Source organism: Chinchilla lanigera, unplaced genomic scaffold (assembly GCF_000276665.1).
Source record: "Chinchilla lanigera isolate Chin_1 unplaced genomic scaffold, ChiLan1.0 scaffold00002, whole genome shotgun sequence".
In the NCBI taxonomy this organism is placed as follows: domain Eukaryota; kingdom Metazoa; phylum Chordata; class Mammalia; order Rodentia; family Chinchillidae; genus Chinchilla; species Chinchilla lanigera.
In genome coordinates this window covers 47,016,431-47,033,084 of record NW_004955403.1, presented here as the reverse complement: position 1 = coordinate 47,033,084, position 16,654 = coordinate 47,016,431, and the positions used below count along the sequence as shown (strand labels likewise).

At 40.5% G+C, this 16,654-nt stretch overlaps 1 long non-coding RNA gene across 3 annotated transcripts in view; it reads right to left on the bottom strand.

Annotated features, from left to right (window-relative positions):
• The window catches only part of LOC102020517, a 40,930-nt gene that overhangs the window by 12,486 nt on the left and 11,790 nt on the right, over positions 1-16,654 (bottom strand). For 2 of the 3 annotated variants that reach the window (XR_001233929.1, XR_001233928.1), the window contains 2 exons: positions 2,960-3,673; positions 268-369 (listed from right to left, as the gene is read on the bottom strand). This is a non-coding gene — a long non-coding RNA (uncharacterized LOC102020517). Of the gene's footprint in view, positions 1-267; positions 370-2,959; positions 3,674-3,861; positions 5,266-16,654 lie in introns of those variants that run through there. The other variant, XR_001233930.1, reaches the window with a different exon arrangement.

Genomic DNA, 16,654 nt, shown 5'->3' with positions numbered 1-16,654 from the left:
TCCTGGCCTCCGGGATTGGGTGCGGCCTACCTGGCTCTTTGCGCGCTTTTCGGCTGGGAATCGCGGTGGTATGAGTCCGGCCCACTCTCGGATCCAGGAGCCCTGCCGCTCCCGGAGAACTGGCTGCCTCTATTTTGCGATTTTTAAAAATTCATTTTAAATATTCTAATGGGATAGAAGGAGAAGGGAGATGAAGAAATATAAAGCAATACAAATTGTCGCTAGACTGATTAAGATGTGAAGGAAAAGAATGAGTCAAAGGCATACCTTGCCCACTCTGGTATCATTCCTCTGCAGGCAGTGTCTTTGACACTGAAGACTCAATGCTGTATCTCATGTCACTTAGGATCAGCACAGATTCCGTTCCATCTGACCAGAAAATCCAAAGCATAAAATAAAAGAGTATGAAAACAATGAGCATGCAAGGTAGAGAATCAGAAGTTACCACACCAGAGCAGTGGTAAAGAAACAAATATTCATCTTTTTTAAAATATACATTGAAAAAAACAAGAACTATACATGTAAAGTTTCAAGAGGTGGAAAGGAACCCTTCTGAAAGCACTTTCTTTCTGTGCTTTCTCCCCTTTTACCTTTAAAATGCTTCACACTAATTGATGATTATTAGGCTTTCCCAACCCTCCAGGAGACTTCTACCCAGACCAGCAAGCTTGTACTACATAGAGTTTGCTTGGAATCACACACACAAAAGATATTCTCCAGCTGAATACATCCTGTGTGCCTGAGCAGGGCTGTTGTCCTATCCCTTGTTTGCCTACTCAGATATACTAAGCCTGGCAGTGCAGAACCCTTCATATCCCCCTTTTCTCTCTCCCTTGCAAGTCCAAAAGGTCCTCAAGAATTCACATTATGCTTTCTTTCCTCCAAGCCTGCTCAGGTTCCTCCTAACCAGCCGTTAGTTCTCAAAAAGCCAGCCATTCTATAAGAGGGTCTGTGACTCCACATGGTAGTCCTAGTGTTACTAAAATGTTAGATGTTCTTTTTACTCTTTCTCTTGTGTACACAGAAGTATTTCCTGAGATTACGTGATGTGTGATGGTACAGGTGCTCTGATAACTAATGGAGTATGTATGTGTGTGTTTCCAGAATGTTTTAAGGTTATAGGTTGAGGACAGAGACACATGAACCTCATAGGTCAGCTCAGTTTTTGCTCAGTACATGGAAGTTTTACCAGCTACCCTCATTTTATACCATCTATAATCTGTGCTAACTTTTCTACTACATAATAAACTGCCTTTTTTTAAGCCCCAAGTTTCCTCATCTACTCAGGAGCACAATAAAAGCTAAACATATTTTTTGTCTTCTTGTTCAAAAGCAATTTTTTTATTTTTTAAACTTTTCTAAGTTTTATTTAAAGCATTATTTCAGAACTCTAAAAAGTTATTCTAAAATAAAAATCTTTTAAATATGCCTCTTTGGTATTTTAGGATAGATTGTTGGCTTAAAGGGAGAGATTGCGGATATTGAGTCCACACGCTGTTACGCCATCAACATCCATAACACTTTAAAAAAAAAGAATTATCATATCAGTATATCTAAACTGTACCAATAAATTTAATATTAAAACGAATCAAAGAGTTCTTAGCCTCCTGGAAGGAAAAACAGCTCCCACGAAAGTGAGAAAAACTGTAAATGATGAAGCTAAAATACAACACCAATTATCTCTTCCTTGGTTTCAGGGATGAAAATTTACTCCTTGCGCTTTATGCAGCAGAACACAGTTGACTTCTGTCTTGGTGCCAGTGGATCTGTGGTGTCATTCTACGATCCAGTGTGGAAAACACCAGCTGGGGAAGGGATCAGAATAACGGAGACTCTGCTAAATCTCCTACATTTGACACTTGCTGAATGCCTGCTGCCTGGGAGGCTAGTTCCTCATACCCTTGCCCTTTCCCCAAAACACGGTACCTTAATACATTAAAGATTAATCTGCAGACATAAAAATTGCGTTAGTATCTCCTCTGCAGAACTGCACTTTTGAATACAATTAAAGAAGCCCAAAGATATGAACAATCTTGTTGTTTTGCTTGATTTGTCCAGTATCATTGCCAACTAATGATCAAAGAAGATGTTTAATACAAGTGCTTGACAGCAAACAAAAGTTGCACTGAAATACTCAGTGTTGAATAACTTTTAAACATCTCGCATTTTATCCTGGACCAACTATGCTGACATTTGCACTGATGGTGCAATAGCACTAGCAAAGCTGATAGAACTGTTGTCATGGAGCATGGTGTAGCTCAGTCAAGGAAGTGACAGCAAACTCTACTGGTGGTCGTGTCTGATGTCACATGCTTGCTGGGAAAAATGCTATGTCAATTTGTCTTGCAAATGTCCTTTCTAAAGCAGGAAAAAGTAATGCTGTTATTAAATTTTGACTTTTGAGTGCCTGCCTCTTTAATAATCACTACAACAAAATGGGGACTATGCATAAAGTGCTTCTGCTGCAGACCAAAACCCAAGGAAAAGAACTTGCATGGATGAGCTCTGATCTGAGCCATATGAAAGCGTACCATCTTTACTGGTAAGAATGACTGGCTGTAACATTATGCTCATTTAGCTTTGTGTATTTGATAGCCATCTTCTTGAAAATGAGCGGAGTGAATCGTCACCTAAAGAGAAACAACCATCGGTAGTTGTTACTAATGACTTTCCCACTGAGGTTAGAGATTAATGAATGAGATTTTTACAAATAAAACCAATCAACAATTGGAAGATTTCCATGACTCAGTGGACTAATTTTTTCCAAGTAACCAGTGCAGAAAAACTACAAAAGGATACATGAATAAGGATATAATCAAAGTGCGTGATGGACGAATAGATTTCAACTTCGCAGGCCACAGATGTTCACTGCTGCTGCTGCACATACCCCAGCGCACTAACCTTTAGAAACTACCACTTGCTAGGGTCTGGGGACATAGTGAAGAAGAGCAGCTGGTACCTGGAAAGGCTTCCTCTTCTGATGAAATAGTTTTGTGATGCTTTTATCAAATACACTTTAACTACATTATGTTGTAGCAGATCAGATGAGAAGCAGGTAAGAGAATGCCATGTCTTCTATTTCACCACACAGGCAGAGGGCTGCAAAAATAATCATTACTCTACTCATTAAATATTTTGTGTTGGAAAACACCGGCCTTTTTAATTAAAATATGTTGCTTAATAGGCTGGGGCTGTAGCTCGGTGGTGAATGCACTGACGTGCAGAAGACCCTGGGGTCCATCTCCAGAGCCACAACCCCACACCTACTCCCCACACCCCATGTACTCACAGTCTAACATGTAGCGAGAGTGGCATTAATTGCTAAATGAACTAATAAATATTTTAAATTTTTTTCTATTTTCATTTCTGCCTTAATAAGGGTCAGTAAATATGACCCATTTAAGGTTCTACAACAAACTTTATGAAGGAAAAGAACCCTGAAACCCAAACCTTTAAGGATAGCTATTCCTATCTATTAAGAATCAAAAGTGTCCTTGAAGGTGTGTGCAGCCTGGCCTGCAGTCTTATGGCTGAAAAGAGAAAGGAGAGAGAGAAACCAATGACCGCCTTCAGACACTGCCCAGGTGCTCAAAAGAGTGTTCTCCTTCCTCCGTCCTTGGTCCATTCATCCTTGACTTCTCCCGCACAGAAGTGCCACTGCTGGTCCTGTGACCTTAGGAAGAAAATGGAGAAGAAATAATGAGCGTACTTTTTAATATCTTCTGGTGTTCTGCATTGTTCTATTTGTTCCTGACATTTTCACTTCTGCAGAAACCCATTCTGGCTGATATAGGGTCCAGAGGCCTTGTGATTGACAGAGAAGGGTTGAGCAGCCTAGGTTCGGATTCAGGCTCTACTCACCACCCTCTGTGTGGCTGTGGGCCAGCATGTCAGTAAGACAGAGACACAGTTCCGGCTCCTGTAGGAGATGGAGATGAACTCACTCACAAGAACATTGCTGGGTTTTCACAAAGCGTATATGTTACTCAGCACCCAGAACACTCAGCAAATTTTAGTTCTTCTCATTCTCCCACTGTGCTTTGACCTTGAATCCCACTCCCATTTCCTAGAGAACTAAAGAAGAGAGAACTGGGGAGACAGTGGAAATATGGTTTATGTTCCCAGAGAAGAGATGGCAGTTCTTGCCCCCTGCTTTCCTTCATCTCTACTCTCCAAACAAGGGAAGCTGGGAAAAGACGAGCTCCCTCCCTGTGCTTTATCTCTGACAGTCTCCAAGAAATGCTGCCTTTCTGGAGAAAGAAGATACTGCAAATGAAGCCCTGGGAGGCCCTCAGCCTGAACACTCCTGCTTTGGGCTAAAGCTGCTCTGGCTTTTGTCCCAATAAACTATAATGTTCTTACAAGACTCCTTCAGCCTAAGGCCCAGCATCAAACTGCTTCCCTGTCGAACAAGATGAGACATTTCGGAGACAGGCATATGGCGACTCTGGCAGACCTCCAAATGCATTGCTGAAACATGTGCATCCCATACATAGGACAGCAGGGGAGCCTGGTACTAATTGCATACTATCTCCGTCTCTACAAGTTGTGGGTGTCCAGCACCTGGTGAGGACCTGACCCAATTACTTGGACAGAACAGCACGAATGGGAACAAGAACTAGGCTGGAAACGAGATCCCAAAGCCAAGCCATGAAGTTGTTGCAATAAATGGTTTTGCAGGGAATCTGTTCCAAATCTTGGTGTTTATGGTTCCCTCTCCAGGAACGCCTCCCCACCAAGGGAAAAGAGCCATGTTTCATGTGGTGTCTTGCAACCCAATAAAGCAACCTCTTCCTAGTGCGGTCATGCTGACCCTGTGCTTCTCTGCAGGCATTAAGAACTATCCCTTCAGGAGGCCATTCGCCGCAGCTCTGGCACCTCTACTGGGAGGGGGCCTCCAAGCCTAGCAAGGATCATTTTTGTCTTATTGCCTCATTGATAAACTCTATTTTTTTTAATAAAATAAGTAAAATTTGAGAGATCTCATACAGTTTAGGGCAAAGAGGAGTTAACAGATGACTGCCTTTTTAAGCAATGGGATTCTAAATTTAAAAATTTAACTTTATCTACTTTTCTGAATCTCTAAATGAGCTCTCTAGCAGGATCTGCCTAGCCTCTATCTCTCAAGTAGAAGTTCAAAATTGTCATTCAAGCTATTCCTATTGGTAACGTTGGTCAGTTCTTGAATTTAGAACCAAACACAAACAATCAGCTCCTTTGGACTATGCCATGGTAAACGAGGAGCATTATGTGTGCCTTCTCCACCACCATCATGTCAGAAAGCACAGCGTGTAAAATATCCTCGGTGAGAGGGTTGTTAACAAACCTTACCCTCAGGTAGCCCCCCTGCTAAGAGAGTTCCAAATGAGCAAGGTGATAGAAAGCTGCATCAAAATGAAAGGTCAAACCAGGCTTTTAAAGGGCGACCACTGCAGGTACAAGAAGCTTAAACCACAAAGGGACAGCAGCGCAGTCAGATGTCACTCAGCTCCAATCTGATGCCGCACTTATTTCAGGGACAGGCTAGGAGGATAAATGACAAACTGGGAATATGGAATCTTAGCAAAGTGGCATTATAGTGGGGAAAGAGGTAACACTTTACACACAGCGTTGAAGAGGTTGTAGAATGTGCTACCTTTGCCAGAAGAGAAATGTGAAAATAAGAGCATGTGTACATATGTGTTCACTTTTTATGAAAAGAAAAAAATAGAAAGGATAACCCCGAAACTACTGAAAATAATTACCTCAAGAAGATTGTGTGGATAGAATGGAGGACATATAAGAAAGAATGAGGTTTCTTTTAATCTTTTGATATAGTTTTCACTTCGGAGCCATTCTAAGTTTACATATTCCAAAAATTAAAATAAATCACAGAGGATAGAGAAAGCAAACCTTGGAAATGCATGCAAACAGAAACAAATTATCCTAACTGCGTATCAAATGAAAACATACACATACTGAGAAAAGAATCATTTTGAGTAATTTGAATAGCATGGGAAATAAGAAGAAATGCAAAGAAATTGTGAAATTTACAACTCAGCTTGCTGACATTAGCGGTGTTAGTGTTGTCATTTTGAAACTATTTTGTGTGGGGTGTGTGTCAATGTGTAAGTAAATTAGTATTGTTAGGGAGCCAGGGCATTCATTGCCAGGGGGAGACAGAAAAATAGAATGACAGCAGCAGGGGAGAAATGCTGTGGTGCTGTACATGAATGAGACACTACATAAGGATCTTAGTCAACAGCAGCCCACCTATGCCATAATGGGCCTGTGTGATTGTATTACCTGCGACATCTTTGCCATCTGGTGAGCACCTTCTATGATGCCCACATTAAAATCACCTAACAACATGCTTCTTGGATATATATCCTGCTTGTTAAGTGATATCTGACTGTGTAAGAAGGAAATGGTGTGTGTGTGTTTGTGTGTGTGTGTGTGTGTGTGTGTGTGTGTGTGTGTGTGTGTGTGTTTCTATATAATACTTTCCATTAACAGGAAGCAAAAGTTCCATGAGAAGTGCTGATTCCAGGCCTTGGCAGTGAAGAACATGATACAACTTGTGCTAGATAAGAAGCACGTGTTCAAAGAGGGATGCAGACAGGTCAAAAAGACACAACAGCCACCTTGGAGGGGCCATCATGTCCAAACCTGGGGTAGCTGGGGATCACAAAAAACAGCAATGATAATAAACTACCACATTAAAAATGGAGAGGTTCAATCTTGATACCTAAAATACAGGAAGAAAAGGAGAAGGGGAGAGGAATGCAGAACAGACAGAGAGAGGAAGGGACAGCAGGGCAAGGGCTGGGGTGGATAGAAAAGGGGAGAAGGAAGGTACCACAAAGCTCCCAGTATCACTTACATCATATACCAGTGTTGGTCCACTTCCTGCAGGAGATGTTATATTGTGTACCAGTTTCTGCAAATGCCCTGAAAATATGCTTCATAATTAATTTTTTTTTCCTTTTTTTTTTGGTTTTTGGTTTTTTCCAGTACCAGGAATTGAACTCACGACATTGCGCTTGCCAGGCAGGCACTGTGCCGCTGAGCTAAATCCCCAGCCCCCTTATTTCTTTTTCATAACATTTTTATCTTTTCTGTAAAAGAAGATTACAGACATTCAAGCTATCCAAGAATCCAATTAATTAAAGTTTCAGTTTGCTTCTTTCATTACAGAATCATGAAGAAAATTTTAAAATATGTTTTATCAGTTCTGTAGGGTTACATAGCCATGTTCATCAATCAATTACTAATAAACTTAGGGCTTTGCATGGTGATATAAATTCCTCATATTTTAGATATGCATGGGAATGATTTAACTGAGAAATATTTGTAGCTTAGATGTGCCCTATTTCTTTAATCTGATTTTGTTAATGTCATAACAATTCGTAAGTGTTCAGGGGCTGTTATTTCTAAGACTGGTTGTATTTTCCTCTTCAAGCTTTATATTACACTATACGGCAAGATGCTGATCTCCAAACTGAGCAGTCAGGGTGAAAATTAGACAGACAGTACCAGCGTTGCTGTCTATGGGTAAAAATGCATTCCATTGTGCTGCCGTAGCCCAGGAATCTTACCTGTGACTCTATCCTGTGCATTGCGGGAAAGTTGGTGATATCCCTAGTCTCTAAGCACTAGACATTAATGGTATCCTCTACCCAAGTGAAAAGGAAACCATCAAAAATGTCTCCAGATATTGCTAAATATTCCCTGGGAGAGGAAGGAGGCAAGATGGCTTCAGGTTCAGAAGTGCTGTGGTCATCCAAATAAGGAACCAAATTAGAAACAATGAAATGAGATTAAAGCCTTCACCATCTCCAGTTTGGAAATTACAGCTTCCTTCTACAGAGAAAATGTGATGGGATAATGCTCACTCAAGCACTAGAGATATAGAATGTTCTCCTGATTCTGATGATTTCCTGTGCTTTTAACATCTGTGACTTCCCTGAGCCCTCCCTACCTGCCCTCAGAATCAGGGGCTACCCCAGCAACATACCAACACAGAGCAGCCTTGGCTACTCCAACAAAGTTAAGGTCATACCCTGGGTGGTTTAAACAACAGATTTTTTTTCTCACAGTTCTGGAGGCAGGGAAATCCGAAATCTCAAGGGCATGACCAGTTTGGCCTCTGATGAGGGCTCTCTTCCTGGCTTGCAGATGGAGATCTTCTCACTGTGTCCTCACTTGGCAGAGAATAAGAGAGGGGAAGTAAGGTCTCCGGTTTTTCTTGTTGTACTGACACTGATCCTACTATGAGAGCTTTACCCTTGTGACTTCATCAGAAGCTCATCACCTCCCAAGGCCTTATGTCCACATACCATCACATTGAGAGGCAGGGCTTCAAAACATGAATTGCGAGAGAGAGGGAAGATAAATAAAGAACCTATAACAATGTACAAGTGCATAAAAGACAGTAGCTTCTGAAATTATGAGAGAACTGACTTTTACGGATGCGGGCCGTGTGCTAAGCAATGTGAGAATTTGTTTAATTTTTACAATCCTCTGAGGTAACATCATTTCTTCTCATTTTACGAGAATAGGAAACTGGGGCTCCAGGAAGTAATATTCCCTAGATAACCATGCTGGTAAGTGGCAGCACACGGCCTGCTCACTCATTCACTACTCTGCCTTCTTCCTGAGAAGCAGTATTATCATTAGAGGCCAGTAGCCCTTCTGAGATCTTTACTATAAACTGATACAAATTCTACTGCATTACCTGATACTGAAACCTGAGTCCATGCATGTGTTACCAACAGTAACTATCTTTATTTAGAAAAATAGGTGGTCAGTATTTTATCTTGACAAATTATGATGTATTTCTCCTTCCTTTTCCCTTTCTTGCTAGTCTAATTCTTCTACCCTTCAAGCCCACTCCTGATCTTTGATTCCTTCCTACCATTCTTTACCGCACAATACATTAGGAAGTAGTTGCAATATTCACATGACAAAAAGTGATAGATACTACATGGTTTAAAGGTGTTTGTTCATGCAGCAGTATTAATTTTTAGTCACAGTTCTAGGATTTTCACAAGTTTCTATGACTTTGAACACTTTCAAGAACTTTCAGACTGGAATACTTTAGGACTTAGTATTTCCCAAACTCAAATTTTACCATATTCCATATATTGGTCTCCAGGTGTCCAAACCAAAGTTTAGTATGTTTGTATTTTAAGGTGTTGACATAGAGATTTAAATGCGTATACACACATATACATGTACCCACATGCACACATTTGTCCTAAGAGCCAATATTCAGCACATGGAGCCAAAATGCAACCAGGAATTGAGTAGCAAACTTCACCCACAACATAAAGTGCTTTTTAAGCACAGGAGGAGAGGGAGACACTTCTTTTTGCTTTTCTTTTTAGATCAATGCAGAAAAAAGTGTGAGTGAAACAACACCAGAAGCCCAGAGAATGGTGGTTTGCACAGTCACTGAGAGGGCCATCAACTTCCAATCCTGGTTCTTGAGCCTCAGCGTTTGCAAAGCACCTGCGAGTGTCTGGACTGAACCAGACACCGGTGAGAAGGAAACCAGAACACCACTGGGGCTGCAAGACCACCAGTTGCTCCTCCACCTTGTTCCATCTGTGAGTGACGGTGTGGATTACCCACGCATTTCTGTGAGCAAAGGAATGGTTTGACAGTAAGGCAGAGGTTCCCTGCTTCCATCCAGACCTTTGGAGTTGGTTTTTGGCAGAGTGTGACTGAAGGGACCCAAGAAGATGCTATACTCTGAGTGAGATCATAAAATGGAATTTTTACTACCGAAGAGTACCTGAGCATACCTGATTCCTGGAAAGACCCTCGGTATCAAAACAGCAGTTGTCAGTGAAGGAGAATGAGAAAGATAGGAAGCATGGGGTGGGGGACCTGTATGTAGGGCAGGGAAGTTAGCAAGGTCTTTACCAGCAGAGTAAGTGCTCAGTCCAAGTGCTCTGATCCCTTCCTGAGGGTGCAGAACATTTTCATGGAAGCAAAACAACATTACTGCCCAGGGGACTGGAAGCTTAGCAAATCTTCAACCCTCAAGTTTAGAGTGCTGCTAATCCAGCTATTTGCCTTTAAGCAAATCACTCCACATCTGTTATAAATTTCTTTCATCCTTAAAACTAGTTTGTAGTTACTCCAGACATACAAAGCCACCTTATCTTTGACAAAAGTGCCGAACACATTCACTGGAAGACAGATAGCCTCTTTAATAATTGGTGGGGAAAAACTGGTTCTGCACATGCCAAAGATTAAAATTAGACCCATATCTTTCACCATGCACTAAACTAAAAATGGATCAAAGATCTAAATATTAAAACAAAAACATTAAATCTGCTCTAGGATAGAATAGGCAAAACTCTCGAAGACATTAGTGTAGGCAATGATCACACAGGAACTATCACAAAGGATCAACAACTAAAATCCCATCCTATTAAAAAGCTTTTGCACAGCAAGAGAAACCGCCAACAGAGTGAAGAGACAGCCCACTATGTAGGAAAAATGTTTGCCGGCTGTTCCTCAGATAAAGGATTACTATCAAAAACATATAAAGAACTCAGAAAAATCAGACCTGCCAAATTTAAAGACCCAATCCAAAAATGGGCATCTGAGGTGAATATATACTTCTCAGATGAAGAAATACAAACAGCAAATAAATATATAAAAAAAAAAATAGAACATCCCTTTTCATTTGAGAGCTGTGAATTAAAACAATGCTGAGATTCCATCTCACCCTAGAAAGAATGGCTATTATCAAGAAATCAACCGATAACAAATGCTGGTGGGGCTGTAGGGGAAAAGGAACCTTCTCCACTGTTGGTGGGAGTGTAGACTGATGCAGACACTGTGGAAATAAGTGTGGAGATTCCTGAAAAAAACTAGATTGGAGGTCCCATTTGACCCAGCTATTCCCCTTCTGGTATTTTCCCAGAAGAATTAAAAACATCATACCACAGCGATATATCTGCACCCAAGTTTTTAGCAGCACAATTGGTCATAGCTAAATCTTGGAAACAACCCAAATGCCTAAAATATGTGGTCTTTTTATACAATGGAGTACTACTCAGCCATAAAGAAGAATATACTGGGGACTTTTATAGATAAATGAATGCAACTTGAGACAATTCTCATAAGTGAAATAAACCAGAGAAGTGTGCAAACATATTGTCTCTCTAATGTGAGAAGCTGAAAAAATAAACAAGACCCAAAATGTACAAAAAATATTGTAAAATGGGAAGGAATTCTTGAAAAGGAAAGAGAAAATGAGATGGAGAAAGGATAAAGAAGGAAGGGAAAAGCAAAAAATATATACATAGTTAATATATAATAATAACTGTATATAATATATGATAGTTATACCACTAATTTCTCTTAGTTCATTGAAAAGAAAGGTTTGTGCTAATATTGCTTGGATTATTAAATGCCTAGATCTTGTACTCTGAGTAACTACTTTAAAGATAACAATATGCAATGTATTAACCATTGTTACCCTCCTATTATCTTGTTTTGAAATTTTGGGGGGTTTTTTCTCTTTAAAATATAAAAAACCTAGTTTGCAGGATCAAGTGAACTCTAAGTTCCCTTTAGGTTTGAATATGGTATAATATATTTGTCTTGCTCATCTAATTTCCCTACTGTGAAAATAACAGCATTGGCGTTTGCCTCTTGTCCACTGAACAGGTGCATAGTGGCGGCATAAACATCTGCTGACATCAGTGTGGATTTCCTGCTACTGCGTGTAAGCAATTTGAGAGCAAGAACCTCACTATTCCTTTGTTCCCCCATCAGGTTGCCTGGTAGGGAGTAAGCATGCCGTTAGTGATTGTTGAAAAGATAATTTAAAGTATAAATTTCCACACAAGGACAGATGCTACAATTTATGCTGGGGGTTGGTTACATTTCCATAAAGCCAGCACAAATGGAAAATATCTTAAGTCAGAAATGCATTTAATATACCTATCAAAAATTGTAGCTTAGCCTAGCCTAGCCTGCCTTAAATGTGCTGAAATGCATGGACCGACGTATAAGCAAAATCATCCACGCAGGGCCTATTGCATACTAAAGTGCAATTACTTCATGTCATTTATTGAAACCTGTGCTCAAAGCGAAAAATAAAATGGTTTTAAGGGGAAACACTTTGCACCATCATAATTTGAAAAACTGTAAGTTGGACCATAGTAAGCCACGGATCATCTTCTTAAAAGAATACATTTTATCATTTTCACCTAAATAGCCACCGACTGCCTTTGCCATGGCCTCTCATATATAGTATGGAAAACTCAGAGCTGAAAATCCAGCTCTTGCAAAATTTTTTTGGTTTTTTGTTTTGCTTTGTTTTGTTTTTTGGAACCAAGAATCAAACTCAGGACCTCGCAGTTGCCAGGTAGGCACCATGCCACTGAGCTATATCCTCGGCCCCTGCTGTCTTCTCTTTTAAAAGGGCATATTGCCTTTATTTTAAAACCAAGAATGAAATAAAAGCTTTCTTAAATTTCTAGCCAGAATTCACTCTAAAGTAGACTAAATTAGTTTGGGATATACTAAAATAAATTTAAAAAATTAAAAAATAGCTACCCCGAGGCTGAGGGAGGTGGGATGTATACTAGACCACACTATCCACATTGTGCACCCCCCCAACACAAAATCATCACTATGCTTTCTGGCCCAGATTTCTCATGTGGTTTTTGTGGCTCAGACTGTAATATAACCAAGGTATAGGGAAAACTGCTCTTCAGGTGAATTGTATTTGGGTTTATGCAAAGCTAGGATCTCTGGGCCCTGATCCAGGATAGGCTAAGCTGAAAGCTCTCAAACTTCTGTGGTTCACCCATCATCAACCAGGCTTTGCCATGCAGCTGGTTTTAAACAATCCAGGGAATTTGTACAAGGTCATTTCCCAGACAGAATGAAAACAGCCAGGTGACTAACCAGCAGTGAGCAGGAGCCATAATTAACAATAGCAAAGTCTTCAAGCATGAAGATTTGGATTGAGTTCAGATAATCACCCAAAGGTTGAAAGACATTCTCAAAACCGTGTGGGCTCCAAATTTAGACTGCCATTTGGCTGAGAACAAGTTGAATGACACTTTCTTGGATGAAAGCCATACTTTCTATTCTAGGTTGGAACCCAAAGACGGGCAAAAGATATAGAAAAAGGATAAATTCTAGCAGGTCGAATTCAGTGGATGGGTTAAACAAATGTTTGGATTGATAGATATATAAACAGAGGGATGGATAGTGCTGTAGTTTGGATCTTAAATGTCTCCCCAAACATTCTAGTTTCAAAGGACTTTTCACCAGCCCATGGAGGAGCTATTGGGAGGTGGTAGAACTTTAGGACATAGAGCTAGTGGAAGAAAAGTGTGATTGTTGGGAATGTGCCCTGGGAGGGGATACTGGTACACCAGCTCCTCCTCTCTCTCTTTGCTGCCTTGCTTCCATGAAGTAAGCAGCCAGATGTCCCTACTATGCCACAGAGTCCTACTGTGAGGTACTGTGTTACCGTCCATTCAAAGCAATAGGACCAAGCAACCACGAACTGAAATGTCCAAAACTGTGATCCAAAATAAACCTTTCCTCTTTACAAGTTGATTTTTTCATAGTGATGGAAACTGATTAATATAGATAGGCAGAAAGAGAGAGAGAAAGAAAGAAAGAAAGAAAGAAAGAAAGAAAGAAAGAAAAAGAAAGAAAGAAAGAGAGAGAGAGAGAGAGAAAGAGAAAAAATATGTATACATATATGTCTTTATTTCTGTGATAATCACCCATTCTGGAGTATTCCTATTTCATGACAATAAGCAAAGCTAGTTTTTGCAACAAAAAGGGAAATTTGGACCAAGAACCTCTGCCATAATAAAAAATAGAGAGCAAGGAGGGAGAGAGAGAAAAAACTATGGGTATAGTCATGCACACATATAGTTACACACCCATATCAGTATAGATACAGATAGAGGGGTCAGGGAGAGAAGGAGAGAACACTGCATGGCCACTGGGCATTGCTTAACTCTGGAGAGTCACAGTCCTATCAAAGGCAGAGGAATGGCCCGTGGCAGTCAGTCACAGTTCTAGATCCGTGCCCTTCCTAAGTGTGATGATTCAGTTACCCTAGAACAGCATATCCCCAAAAGGAGAAGTGGAAACTGCTTGACATGTACTGATCATGCCTGGAATTCTGATATTGAGGGGAAAAGATACTTACAACTCCCCTTTTTCTTAATTGCAAGGAAAACTGCAAAATGATTATAATCATCCCTCATATTGTTCAGTATTTTATAACAGACACAGTACCTTGACACAGCTTCTCTTTCTTTATTCGGCCACCTTATGAAACAGTGGAGGTTTCTCTTGTTGCTTGGTTGTTTGTCTTTTGGATGTTTTTCATTTAAAAGACAAAGCGCCTGTGTCCTAAGGTAAGTAAGTGCCCGGAGTGGAGACACACAGCTGTTTATGGCAAGTTGGGACTAGAACCTAGGACCTATCCCGGTCCATTTTTTTCCTACCACATTATGCATTAGTCATCCAATATGCACAGGAGCCTGCAGAAGATGGCCTTTTAAAGGATCTGATCTGGAAGTCATGCATAGAAGGCTTACAAACATGCTTACATGTATTGTACCTACGGTTTGCTTATACAGATTGGGTTTTTCTAAAACTATTCTGTGTAATCTTGATCCAGCCATTTCCTTTGCTGTGAAATTTCAGCTTCTTTTACAGTTAGTTCATCAAGACCAACACAATGACTCAACCTAGCAAATATGAGGAAAGATGGATACTGTGCCTTCAGACTCAGATTAAATAAAACTCATATCTAATGAGTGTCAGCTATATAAAATATATAATAGACACTATCTCTTATTGAACCCTACAATTACCTTGAAATATACAATTTCCCCTATTTTACAAAGCAAGAACCTGGGATATGAAGTGGAAATCTACTAAATGTAGCACACCTACCAATTACCTCATGTGGTTAAATGTAAAATACAGGGTCAAATGAATGGATACGATAACGTCTTATAGAAATTGGAGGAAGGTAAAGTCATTTCCTTTGGAACTGTGTGCTCAGTACTGAAGGTCTACACAGGCATCTCCTAAGAACTTGAAAGTTCAGTAGTGTGGTAAAGATTATGCCTCCCCTCTTGGTCTCTTGTAGAAGAATGTGACATGTCTTAAACTGCCTTGTGGGCTTCTTTGTGCAAGTGAGGACAAAAAGGCTAAGGAGACAGAGATGGAGAAGGCATGAATCCCAAAATGATTTACATTAAAGATCCCCAATGAGAGAGAAACCCGGGACAGAAGGACCCAGAGGGAGGTGAGCATGAAGAACAGCTAGTCAGCATAGACTGAGTTCTAGGAAGAAGGTCTGGGCAAGTTTGAGAGTACAAAACATGACAATAAAGTCAGCGGCTGTGTTTTGTGAGGTGGTGCCGGAGTTAGAAGCAAAAAAATGCCTTATACCCTTGGAGGCAGTCCAGTGTGGTGATACCAACCCTCACAGCCATGGTTCAAATCCCAGCTCTCCCACTTACATGGCAGTAAATCACGTGTCATCCTCAGACTCATCATTTATAAATAAGTGTTTACTAATAAAATGAGTTGTGGTGGCAATTCCATGGGATATTCTGTATGAAAAGCATAGCATGTAAGCACTTAAACTGGAGTTGGGGAGGTATTTGGGAAAATGAGTTCTGCAGTTTAGATATAAAATGTCCCCCATAAGTCCCATGTGTTTGGCACTGCACTCATCAGTGAACTAATTCTTCGATGAGTTCATAGCTGAATATGCTGCTAGGAGGTGGGGCCTCGTTGGAAGACGCAGGTCACTAGGGGCATGGCCTTGAAGAGTGTACTATATTCTTATGTTGGCGTACCACCACAACAACCATGGACTGAACCCACTGAAACTGTAAGAAAGATGACTAATCTGTGAGCAATGATTTAAACTATGTTTCAGTGCCTTCTTGGACTTTGGACTTGTGTCTTCCCGTAATATGTCATCATGGTAGGCAGGCTTGGAGGGGAGTTGCTGTTTTCACTAGGATGAACATTCCTCCAATTTCTATAGAACATGTTACTATTTCCAGTCACCTGACTTTGTATCTTCTATTTAACCATACAAGACAGAACCAAATTGTAAAGGAAATTAAAGCATCAATCAGCTGGGAGAAATACATACCAAATATATGGGATGTCCACTTCAAAGGGTTTTACACATGTTCAAAGGATAGCAACACGCCGGTGTTGGTAGAGAATTGAAAAGGCAGGGTATGGTAGAAAATGAGGACCGAGTGTTGGATTAGATAACATTTTGCAAGCCTTGGTCAGAACTGCAGATACCATTTTAACTGGAATGAGAAGGCAGACATCAGAGAGTTGTGAGCATTTTAAACTCCTCTCTGTGGCACCTATCCACATAATATGCAGTAGGAGGAGCAGAGAGGACATGAGGTACTAGCAGGAGATTATGGAAGAAGGCAGAGATGCTGAGGGCTTGGACCCAGGAGCAGCTGTGTAAGTGGAGAGGTATATTCTGATTCCAGATCAGTTTTAAAGCTTAGGCAAAAATTCACTAATGGATTGGATATGAAAAACACATGAAAATAGAAATGAAGGGTGGCTCCAAAAGTTTGGGCCTGAGACATTTATTGGGTATTACTACCTTTGT